The 13466-nt window shown below is 51.8% G+C and overlaps 1 protein-coding gene across 2 annotated transcripts in view; it reads right to left on the bottom strand.

The window, feature by feature from the left end:
* Positions 1-10910, bottom strand: part of LOC110539033 (testis-expressed protein 2) — a 39820-nt gene extending 28910 nt beyond the window's left edge. The window contains exons 1-2 of one of the 2 annotated variants that reach the window (XM_036939349.1): positions 10601-10910; positions 9037-9142 (exon numbers count right to left, since the gene is read on the bottom strand). The gene's annotated coding sequence lies outside the window, so the exon portion shown is untranslated. The remainder of the gene's footprint in view (positions 1-9036; positions 9143-10600) is intronic. The other variant, XM_036939348.1, reaches the window with a different exon arrangement.
* Positions 10911-13466: the final 2556 nt, after the last annotated feature.

Here is a 13466-nt window from a genome sequence, read left to right as displayed (position 1 = left end):
TAGGTCTGAGAGAGAGGGGGAGGGAAGAAAACAGAAGATGGAAGAGATGCTCTGTGGCTGATGGAGGGAGAAGGTGACGGCGAGAGAAAGAGAGAGATTGAAAGGCAGAGAGACGGATGAGAAGGTAAAATACAACATCTGGAATGAGGGCATCGTTCTTCTATAACTGTCACTAAATATGAATATATATCTACATTTACGACAAGCAAGAATTTGTTTAGCCATGCTAAAACCTAACTGAAATCTAGGGTCAAACAAAGACTGTTGAGATTCAATTCTACTCAGTGGATGTTAAAGTATTTCCCTTCCCCTTTCCTCAGCTCTGGTGCATTAGACACCACACAGACTGCATCCCTCCCTCTTTCTCAAACAAAAGCAGTAGTACTGATAGCCCCAGCCCAGTCAGCTCCTCCAGTACTGATAGACCCAGCCCAGTCAGCTCCTCCAGTACTGATAGACCAAGCCCAGTCAGCTCCTCCAGTACTGATAGACCCAGCCCAGTCAGCTCCTCCAGTACTGATAGACCCAACCCAGTCAGCTCCTCCAGTACTGATAGCCCCAGCCCAGCCAGCTCCTCCAGTACTGATAGCCCCAGCCCAGTCAGCTCCTCCAGTACTGATAGACCCAGCCCAGTCAGCTCCTCCAGTACGGATAGCCCCAGCCCAGTCAGCTCCTCCAGTACTGATAGCCCCAGCCCAGTCAGCTCCTCCAGTACGGATAGCCCCAGCCCAGTCAGCTCCTCCAGTACTGATAACCCCAGCCCAGCCAGCTCCTCCAGTACTGATAGCCCCAGCCCAGCCAGCTCCTCCAGTACTGATAGCCCCAGCCCAGCCAGCTCCTCCAGTACTGATAGCCCCAGCCCAGCAAGCTCATCCAGTACTGATAGCCCCAGCCCAGTCAGCTCCTCCAGTACTGATAGCCCCAGCCCAGCCAGCTCCTCCAGTACTGATAGCCCCAGCCCATCCAGCTCCTCCAGTACTGATAGCCCCAGCCCAGTCAGCTCCTCCAGTACTGATAGACCCAGCCCAGTCAGCTCATCCAGTACTGATAGCCCCTGCCCAGTCAGCTCCTCCAGTACTGATAGACCCAGCCCAGTCAGCTCCTCCAGTATTGATAGCCCCAGCCCAGCCAGCTCCTCCAGTACTGATAGACCCAGCCCAGTCAGCTCCTCCAGTACGGATAGCCCCAGCCCAGTCAGCTCCTCCAGTACTGATAGCCCCAGCCCAGTCAGCTCCTCCAGTACGGATAGCCCCAGCCCAGTCAGCTCCTCCAGTACTGATAACCCCAGCCCAGCCAGCTCCTCCAGTACTGATAGCCCCAGCCCAGCCAGCTCCTCCAGTACTGATAGCCCCAGCCCAGCCAGCTCCTCCAGTACTGATAGCCCCAGCCCAGCAAGCTCATCCAGTACTGATAGCCCCAGCCCAGTCAGCTCCTCCAGTACTGATAGCCCCAGCCCAGCCAGCTCCTCCAGTACTGATAGCCCCAGCCCATCCAGCTCCTCCAGTACTGATAGCCCCAGCCCAGTCAGCTCCTCCAGTACTGATAGACCCAGCCCAGTCAGCTCATCCAGTACTGATAGCCCCTGCCCAGTCAGCTCCTCCAGTACTGATAGACCCAGCCCAGTCAGCTCCTCCAGTATTGATAGCCCCAGCCCAGCCAGCTCCTCCAGTACTGATAGCCCCAGCCCAGCCAGCTCCTCCAGTACTGATAGACCCAGCCCAGTCAGCTCCTCCAGTATTGATAGCCCCAGCCCAGCCAGCTCCTCCAGTACTGATAGCCCCAGCCCAGTCATCTCCTCCAGTACTGTTAGACCCAGCCCAGTCAGCTCCTCCAGTACTGATAGCCCCAGCCCAGTCAGCTCCTCCAGTACTGATAGACCCAACCCAGTCAGCTCCTCCAGTACTGATAGCCCCAGTCCAGTCAGCTCCTCCAGTACTGATAGCCCCAGCCCAGTCAGCTCCTCCAGTACTGAGCCTTTGTTCAGTAATTTAATCGCTCCACTGCAGACACACTTTATAAGGAAAATATAAATTATAATATCTACCAATCAGCTAGACAGAATGAAGACTCTTAATAAGTAATCTCACCAAATGGATATTGCTTCAAATTTGAATGACGAGAGTTTATACTTTCACCTAGAAAGAAGGCATGTCAAGAGAGAGGGATGGATAGAGGGATATCAAGGGAGTAGGGATACAGGAAATGGAGAGGGTGAGAAATTGGGGGAGAGATGTATAAATGGGGAGATAAATAGATATAGATCTCTCAGAGGGTCCTATTAAATCAAAAAAGTCCATCCTATGCCTCCTGAGTCTGTCACCGCCCCCACATCTGTCGACCCCAACCACGTCTGTCTCCTCTAGCCTCCAGTCCCCATCTGCCCAGGTTGAGGTGAGCTGACTGAGCGAGGGGAAATTACACAACCAGCTATGAGAGAACCCACACAGGGTTATGGTTGGGGATTATGGACTGTCCAGTGCACGCAGGTAGAGTATGCACCAGCATCAGGACCACAGCCCTTTACCTCAGCATCAGGACCACAGCCCTCTACCTCAGCATCAGGACCACAGCCCTCTACCTCAGCATCAGGACCACAGCCCTCTACCTCAGCATCAGGACCACACCCCTCTACCTCAGTATCAGGACCACAGCCCTTTACCTCAGCATCAGGACCACAGCCCTTTACCTCAGTATCAGGACCCCAGCCCTCTACCTCAGCATCAGGACCACACCCCTCTACCTCAGCATCAGGACCACAGCCCTTTACCTCAGCATCCGGACCACACCCCTCTACCTCAGCATCAGGACCACAGCCCTTTACCTCAGCATCAGGACCACAGCCCTCTACCTCAGCATCCGGACCACAGCCCTCTACCTCAGCATCCGGACCACACCCCTCTACCTCAGCATCAGGACCACAGCCCTTTACCTCAGCATCCGGACCACACCCCTCTACCTCAGCATCAGGACCACAGCCCTTTACCTCAGCATCAGGACCACAGCCCTCTACCTCAGCATCCGGACCACACCCCTCTACCTCAGCATCCGGACCACAGCCCTCTACCTCAGCATCAGGACCACAACCCTTTACCTCAGCATCCGGACCACACCCCTCTACCTCAGCATCAGGACCACAGCCCTCTACCTCAGCATCAGGACCACAGCCCTCTACCTCAGCATCAGGACCACAGCCCTCTACCTCAGCATCAGGACCACAGCCCTTTACCTCAGCATCCGGACCACACCCCTCTACCTCAGCATCCGGACCACAGCCCTCTACCTCAGCATCAGGACCACAGCCCTCTACCTCAGCATCAGGACCACAGCCCTCTACCTCAGCATCCGGAACACAGCCCTCTACCTCAGCATCAGGACTACAGCCCTCTACCTCAGCATCAGGACCACAGCCTTCTTTCTACCTCAGCATCAGGACCACAACCCACTACCTCAGCATCATGACTACAGCCCTCTACCTCAGCATCAGCAGGCCTCACGGTCTACTGCACAGCTAACACGACACTATGGCTCTGCTTCTGTCCAGGATGCATGGGAGACTGCTATAGCTCTGATGACTCAGAAGCATGCACACGTGCAAACACGCGCACACACAGGGACACATACATAAATGCACACACACACACCCAGACAGACTCAGACATTATGCACACATACTGTAGGCACTCACACACACACACACACACACACACACACACACACACACACACACACACACACACACACACACACACACACACAATTATTTTTACACATTTTTACATAATTGACATTTAAGGGTAAAAAAATTGCATCATTTGTATTTATTTTTAATCTAGAAATTATAGAAGTTTGACAACCCTGTTTGTAATCTTGTAAATTATATGAATCTCAACCGTTAATCTTTTACAGTGATGAAGACATGTCATGGTATGGTGGGGTGTTCAACATAGGTCAACTTTGAGCAACTTTTATTTCTTGAATGTTTTGTCATTCAGGTCCAAAACGTCACTTTCTGACCACTTCTACAATGGGCAAATATGTATGGAAGGTGTGTGTGTGTGTGTGTGTGTGTGTGTGTGTGTGTGTGTGTGTGTGTGTGTGTGTGTGTGTGTCAGTAGGACTCCATCCACACTTAGTCTGTGTACGTATGCGTATGTGTTTTGAGCGAATCTCCAGAATCTGCTAACAGGAAGAGAACACTTCCTGCTCTGAGAGAGCCTCAACAGAAAGGGACGTACCACCCTGGTCAAACACAAGTAACTAAATATTTAACTTAACAATTCTTCCAAAAGCAATGAGGGACCAAATCAGAAGTCAACACAAGACAGGATCATGTTCTGTAGTTATTGAAACACTGGCCTCTGTAGATTGAAAGTAGCTGAAATTAGTCTGCCTCACAGTAAGGCTAACAGAACCAGTCGATAAGCAAACACACACACACACACAATCAATCACACAGGAGAGGACTCCATGTGCGTACTGAACCCAGATACCATCCTACACACTGGTTGTTAAAAGAAGCAGTTGTGACTTGTTTCTTTAAGGCTGAATGCTGAGACAGTCAGTCAGACATGGCTAGCCAGACAGCCTCAAGCTGAATGTATTCAGACTTGGAGAGAACCTACAGCCCTAAAGCTCAACTGAAAAGTGGAAAAGCTCAATGCACATAGTTGATAGAAGTAGCCATGATGCTAACCTCATCCCCAGGCATTGGGCATTAACATAGGTACATGCAAACACACAGACACACAGAGACACCCCCCACACACACACAAACACACGCTCATCCCCCACACCATCACCATCACCTCCTATCCCCCCCACAGACCATCACCCCCCATCCCCCCCACACACACCATCACCCCCTATCCCCCCCACACACACCATCACCCCCTATCCCCCCACAAACCATCACCCCCTATCCCCCCCACACACACCATCACCCCCTATGCCCCCCCACACACACCCCCACCCCCTATGCCCCACACCATCACCCCCTATCCCATAGACCATCACCCCTATGCTCCCCCCACACACCATCACAAGATATCCCCCACACCATCACCCCCTATCCCCCCCACACACCATCACCCCCTATCCCACCACACACACCATCAACCCCTATCCCCACACCCTCACCCCTATCCCCCACACCATCACCGCCTATCCCCCACACACACCATCACAAGATATCCCCCACACCATCACCCCCTATCCAACACCATCCCCCCCTATCCAACACCATCACCCCCTATCCCCCACACCATCACCCCCTATCCCCCCACACACACAATCACCCCCTATCCAACACCATCACCCGCTATCCAACACCATCACCCCCTATCCCCCACACCATCACCCCCTATCCCCACACACACACAATCACCCCCTATCCAACACCATCACCCCCTATCCCCCACACCATCACCCCCTATCCGCCCACACACACCATCACCCCCTATACCCCCCACACACACACACCATCACCCCCTATACCCCCCCAACACACACCATCACCCCCTATACCCCCCACACACACACCATCACCCCCTATCCCCCCCACACCATCACCCCCTATCGCCCACACCATCACCCCCTACCTCCCCCCACACCATCACAAGATATCCCCCACACCATCACCCCCTATCCCACACACCATCAACCCCTATCCCCCACACACACCATCACCCGCTATCCCCCACACCATCACCCACACCATCACCCCCACACACACCATCACAAGATATCCCCAACACCATCACCCCCTATATCCCACACCATCACCGCCTTCCCCCACACCATCACCCCCTATCCCCACACCATCACCCCCTATCCACCAACACACACCATCACCCCCTATCCCCCCACACACCATCACCCCCTATCCCCCACACCATCACCCCCTATCCCCACACCATCACCCCCTATCCACCAACACACACCATCACCCCCTATCCCCCCACACACCATCACCCCCTATCCACCAACACACACCATCACCCCCTATCCCCCCACACACCATCACCCCCTATCCCCCCCACGCACCATCACCACCTATCCACCAACACACACCATCACCACCTATCCCCCCCACACACCATCCCCACCTATCCCCCCACACACCATCAGCCCCTATCCCCCACACCATCACCCCCTATACCCAACCCCATCACCCCCTATCCCCCACACCATCACCCCTATCCCCCACACACACCATCACCTGCTATCCCCCCACACCATCACCTCCTATCCCCCACACCATCACCCCCCTCCCCCACACCACCACCCCCTATCCCCCTATCCCACACCATCACCCCTATCCCACACGCCATCACCCCCTATCCCCCAAACACACACACCATCCCCCGCCATCCCTCACACCATCACCCCCTATCCCACACACCATCACCCCCTATCCCACACAGCATCACCCCCTATCCCCCACACCTTCATCCTCAATTCCCCACACACACACCATCACCCGCTATCCCCCCACACCATCACCCCCTATCCCACACACCATTAACCCCTGTCCCACACACCATCACCCCTATCCCCCCCACACACACCAGCACCCCCTAACCCACACACCATCACCCGCTATCCCACACACTATCACCCCGTATCACCCACACACACACCAGCACCCCCTATCCCACACACCATCACCCCCTATCCCCCCCACACACACCAGCACCCCCTATCCCCCACACACACACCATCACCCGCTATCCCCCACACCATCAACCTCTATCCCACACACCATTACCCCCTATCCCCCACACACACACACCATCACCCCCTATCCCCCACACCATCAACCGCTATCCCACACACCATTACCCCCTATCCCCCACACACACACCATCACCCCCTATCCCCCACACACACACCATCACCCGCTATCCTACACACCATTACCCCCTATCCCCCACACACACACCATCACCCCCTATCCCCCACACACACACCATCACCCCCTATCCCCAACACACACACCATCACCCACTATCCCACACACCATCAGCCCCTATCCCCCCACACACACCATCACCCCCTATCCCCCACACACACACCATCACCCCCTATCCCCCCACACACACACCATCACCCCCTATCCCCCCCACACACACCATCACCCCCTATCCCCCACACCATCACCCCCTATACCCAACCCCATCACCCCCTATCCCCCACACCATCACCCCTATCCCCCACACACACCATCACCTGCTATCCCCCCACACCATCACCTCCTATCCCCCACACCATCACCCCCCTCCCCCACACCACCACCCCCTATCCCCCTATCCCACACCATCACCCCTATCCCACACGCCATCACCCCCTATCCCCCAAACACACACACCATCCCCCGCCATCCCTCACACCATCACCCCCTATCCCACACACCATCACCCCCTATCCCACACAGCATCACCCCCTATCCCCCACACCTTCATCCTCAATTCCACACACACACACCATCACCCGCTATCCCCCCACACCATCACCCCCTATCCCACACACCATTAACCCCTGTCCCACACACCATCACCCCTATCCCCCCCACACACACCAGCACCCCCTAACCCACACACCATCACCCGCTATCCCACACACTATCACCCCGTATCACCCACACACACACCAGCACCCCCTATCCCACACACCATCACCCCCTATCCCCCCCACACACACCAGCACCCCCTATCCCCCACACACACACCATCACCCCCTATCCCCACACACACACCATCACCCGCTATCCCCCACACCATCAACCTCTATCCCACACACCATTACCCCCTATCCCCCACACACACACACCATCACCCCCTATCCCCCACACCATCAACCGCTATCCCACACACCATTACCCCCTATCCCCCACACACACACCATCACCCCCTATCCCCCACACACACACCATCACCCGCTATCCTACACACCATTACCCCCTATCCCCCACACACACACCATCACCCCCTATCCCCCACACACACACCATCACCCCCTATCCCCAACACACACACCATCACCCGCTATCCCACACACCATCAGCCCCTATCCCCCCACACACACCATCACCCCCTATCCCCCACACACACACCATCACCCCCTATCCCCACACACACACACCATCACCCCCTATCCCCCCCCACACACACCATCACCCCCTATCCCCCACACCATCACCCCGTATCACCCACACACACACCATCACCCCCTATCCCCCACACCATCACCCCCTATCACCCACACACACACCATCATCCCCTATCCCCCACACCATCACCCCCTATCCCCCACACACACACCATCTCTCCCACTCAGAGAGAGTTGATATGTGTTTCTATTAGCAAACTACACCTGCTAACCAACACACCTCCAGTGTAGTTACAGTAAAATGTCTAGTGACAGCAGTAATGGATCCTCTTCAGTGTTTGACAAAAACACTAAAAGCCAGACGAGATTTATACCGTCAGTTTTTATTGCTCTTATTGAGTTTGGTAATGCCGAATTCAAGATGCTGTGCTGCCCTTTATAAAGTATACTGCTTCAGTCTCTCTAAGGCAGGCTCACACACGCATGCACACACAGAACACAGAACACACACAAAGAACACAGATCATGCAGAACACACACACAGAACACACACACACACAGAACACACACACAGAACACAGAACACACACACACACAGAACACACACACAGACCCATGTCTCTTCCCAGGTGACAGTATAATAGTGTGTCCTCTATGTAATGCGGTGAGATAATGCAAACCTCTTAGCATGGTTAATGTATGCCAGGAAAAGGCACAGTGGTTTAAAGGGTTTGGACTGATGGACAGAGAAAAAGACAGAGAGAGTGATAAATAGAGAGAGAAAAGAAACAGAGGAAACAAGAGATAAATAAAGAGACAGAGAGAGGCTGTTCAAGGCTGGATCAATCCTCCCTCCTCCCTCTCTGTGAGGTCAGGCCATACAGTCCCCATGCAGGGTCCCGATCAATAGGAGCTCATATTCAGGCTTACCTTGAGACTTCAGTGGCATTCAATCTGCTGCCTCTGGCCTGGGCTGCAACACTGTCTGTCCTCACTGACAGTCACACACACAGCCAGGCCATGGATCATGCTGCTGCTTTAGAGGTTTGCATGGGAGAGAGAGAGAGAGACATCGGTTGTGGTGAGGGGGAGCACTAGAAGGTATATCATTATTTTACTGTCACACACACACACACACACAGCACAGCACAGCACAGCACAGCACAGCACAGCACAGCACAGCACAGCACAGCACAGCACAGTCGAGCACAGCACAGCGGTAGCACTCTGATTAGCAGATAAACCCTGAATGCCACTTCACTCTCTCAATCAGCAGACAGACTGCAGTTCTGTGAATGAACTGGGACTCATAAGATATTAATGTGCCGAACTTGTCTCCAACACAAACGCATGGATGAATGACAAACCCCCCTGATACCTCAGTAACCCCGTTCACCAGAGAGAGAGAGCGTGTGTGAGCAGAGAGAACAGAGACTGAGGTGTTCAGGTAAGGAGAGATCGAATGGTGACTGAACTCTGTGTTCAGCTAGTTACCAGTGTAGCTACAATGTCAATGCTTTTACCACAAAAACATATACAGATGTATGTGTAATGACAGGATTATAGCACAATTGATGTCAATGAGATACAGCAGACATGAGCCCACACTGTCCCTCAATTCCCTATTCATTATTGAAACTGTGATACCTCTGTGATACCTAGCTGATTCATCATCTATCTCTGTGATACCTAGCTGATTCACCATCTATCTCTGTGATACCTAGATGATTCACCATCTATCTCTGTGATACCTAGCTGATTCATCATCTATCTCTGTGATACCTAGCTGATTCACCATCTATCTCTGTGATACCTAGCTGATTTACCATCTATCTCTGTGATACCTAGCTGATTCACCATCTATCTCTGTGATACCTAGCTGATTCACCATCTATCTCTGTGATACCTAGCTGATTCACCATCTATCTCTGTGATACCTAGCTGATTCACCATCTATCTCTGTGATACCTAGCCAATAATACTTCAGAATATTACTAAATGGAGACCTGCGATCACAGCTTCACAGCTCAGAGCCTATAGACAACGACCTCTAGGCGGTCTGCATGCTGCAAATTATATGTCTGTTAATAACAAGAAACCATGACATAAACACTGTAGCATAAACAAAGACATGCAGATACACAGGCTAGGCTATACGCTACTGTATGTGCAACGTTACAGCCTAGGCTACAATATCCTACCGCTCCCATTTCAGATGGTTTTAATGTATCAGCACCGTTACATTGTAACATTGTAGGTTAACCTCTGTAGCGGACATTATAAACAGGTCGGAGTCACATCGCTACTTTGCCTTTGTCTGTCCACATCTGTAAAAGGCTTCTTTCTATCTGCTCTCTTCCGTGTCGAATATAGTAGACCCACCCAGCTAAATGGACTGGAGGATACAGCCATTGACAAAAAAAAATGCTCTCCGAAAGAGAAAGCAAAGGCATATTAGAATATATGCTAATATCATAGGCGATATCAATCTTACCGTATTGACGGTTCATTTCATCCACATCGGGTGTGTTTGATGCTGCCGCTGATGCACACTGTAACTAATCCTGGATTTCCCACAATCAATCTGCGTATAGTATAGCTGCCTACATACGTGATGATGAGCGCTGAATGTGAATCCCAGTGACAGCCCAATACAGTGAGAAACAGCGAGAAAAAGTACTCTCCGTTTTCCAAGGGCAGAATAATCAAATCGGATCCGATGGCAGAACGCCTAACGGGCATCTGATCTCTACGCTCTGGGATTGATTAAAATGTTAGAGACTAGGTATTTGGTATTATAGGTGATCATATGACACACCCACATTGTATAACGCTGTCTTTATGCGACCCTGCAGCACCATATGGCCTACCTTACAATACTGAAGTCATTACAACCCATACATCAAATAATATGCATATTTAATGATATCGCAGCAGAATAGTCAGAAGTGCATCACTATGAAGTGATTGGGGTGAATATCCTGAGTTGTAATCACAGGCATCAGTTATGATTTACAACACTTTTGCAATCTCCCTTCTATAGGAATGCAAGGGTTTCACTTTCACCAATTTAGAAAGGAGGGAGGGAATGAGGGAGGGATCCATTCTCAAAGTATTTAAATAGGGCCTAGAGTTCAACCTGTTATTCTGTGGTTCAGAAGCCATGGGACTGAATGGGACCGTCATGGGACTGAATGGGACCGTCATGGGACTGAATGGGACCGTCATGTGACTGAATGGGACCATCATGGGGCTGAATGGGACCGTCATGGGACTGAATGGGACCGTCATGGGACTGAACGGGACAGTCCTGGGACTGAACGGGACAGTCATGGGACTGAATGGGACCGTCATGAGACTGAATGGGACCGGCATGTGACTGAATGGGACCGGCATGGGACTGAATGGGACCGTCATGGGGCTGAATGGGACCGTCATGGGACTGAATGGGACCGTCATGGGACTGAATGGGACCGTCGTGGGACTGAATGGGACCGTTGTGGGACTGAATGGGACCGTCGTGGGACTGAATGGGTCTGTCATGGGACAACCCCTTCCGCCTAACCTAGACACTTGTGTAGATCTGAAAGGATTGAATATTTGTAAGCAATGGGACCAAACATCTCTTTCTGTTTGGAAGGGAAATGTGGCCATCTAGTGGATATGAACCATCAACAAGAGAAAATGCATCTACGTATGTTAAAAACAAATTCTTAGTTACAATGACAACCTAGGAACAGTGGTTTAACTGCCTTTTTCAGTGGCAGAACATCAGAATTTTACCTTATCAGCTCAGGGATTTGATCTAGCAACCTCCTTCGAGTCTCTCTTTCTGGTGTAAAATAGGAACACAGTGACACCCAGTGGTATTTATTGGTGGAACAAATTGGTGTTGTGAGGTACAGAACTGACAAGAGGGTAGAACAAGAGAGAGGGAGACAAAGACAAAGTGTAAGGAGTTAAAATAACAGAGAGAGAAAGAGAACACTTGCTTTGGCAATGTTTCCCGTGCCAATAAAGCCCATTTGAATTTAATTTAATGTAATGGAGAGAGAGTGAGACAGAGAGAGAGGGAAATTAATGATAAAGGGGACAGAACAGTAAAAGTTCAGAATGATGAGGGACAGAGAGAGTAAGAAACAGAGAGAGACAGATTCACAGGGACTCACAGAGAGAGAGGAGCTCAAAGAGAAAGAAAGAGAGCGAGCGAGACTCACAGAGAGAGGCAAGAGAGAAGAAAGTGAGGGACCGTAGTTAATAATTGATATGGGCCCTGGTCCCAGACTCAGTTCTGGGTTCCGCAGAAGATCCCTCTATCTCCCTCACACAAAGCCATTTAGCAGTGATTCACATCAAAGCAGTCCAGCCTCCTGCTGCTAAGCTGAAAGGCCAGAGCCCCCATTGCCTCCCTGCTGCTCTAATAATGCATCCTTTATCAAGTTCACAAACTATTAATGCAGAGGGCTCACCGAGCTAATAACTTCAGAGAAGTAGAGAGAGGGGAGAGACAGAGAGAGAGACAGAGAGAGAGGGAAAGGCAGAGAGAGAGACACAGAGAGAGGGAAAGACAGAGAGAGAGAGAGAGAGAGAGAGAGACAGAGAGAGAGAGAGAGAGAGGGAGACAGATAGAGAGAGAGAGAGGGAGACAGAGAGAGAGAGAGAGAGAGAGGGAAACAGAGAGAGAGAGAGAGAGAGAGAGAGAGAGATAGAAACAGAAAGAGAAACAGAGAGAGACAGAGAGAGGGGAGAGACAGAGAGAGAGACAGAGAGAGAGAGAAACAGAGAGAGAGACAGAGAGAGGGGAGAGACAGAGAGAGAGACAGAGAGAGGGGAGAGAGACAGAGAGAGAGGGAAAGACAGAGATAGAGACAGAGAGAGAGGGAAAGACAGAGAGAGAGACAGAGAGAGAGAGATGGAGAGAGAGAGGGCGGGGAGACAGAGAAAGAGAGACAGAGAGGGAGAGAGAGAGGGGGAAGAGAGAGAGAGAGAGAGAGTGAGGGGGAAAGACAGAGAGAGAGAGAGACAGAGAGGGAGAGAGAGAGAGAGAGAGAGAGAGGGAGACAGAGAGAGAGAGAGAAACAGAGATAAACAGAGAGAGACAGAGAGAGCGAGTGTGAGACAGAGAGAGAGAGAGAAGGCGGGGAGACAGAGAGAGAGAGAGAGAGAGAGATAGAGAGACATCAAAGCTCAGTCGCAGTGTTTGGAGATCACAAGGCCTTCCGTGCTGCATCTGTCTCAAACACACTACCACTGAAACACAGCAGTGATGAACAACAAACATTTTATCTGGCCACTGATGGACGCAGATGTCTCGCCTCTCTCGGCTTACTCTCCCCTCTGTTCAGTGCTGCGGGGCACCA

Source organism: Oncorhynchus mykiss, chromosome 12 (genome assembly GCF_013265735.2).
Source record: "Oncorhynchus mykiss isolate Arlee chromosome 12, USDA_OmykA_1.1, whole genome shotgun sequence".
Lineage (NCBI taxonomy): Eukaryota > Metazoa > Chordata > Actinopteri > Salmoniformes > Salmonidae > Oncorhynchus > Oncorhynchus mykiss.
This window is presented reverse-complemented; position numbering and strand designations above follow the sequence as displayed.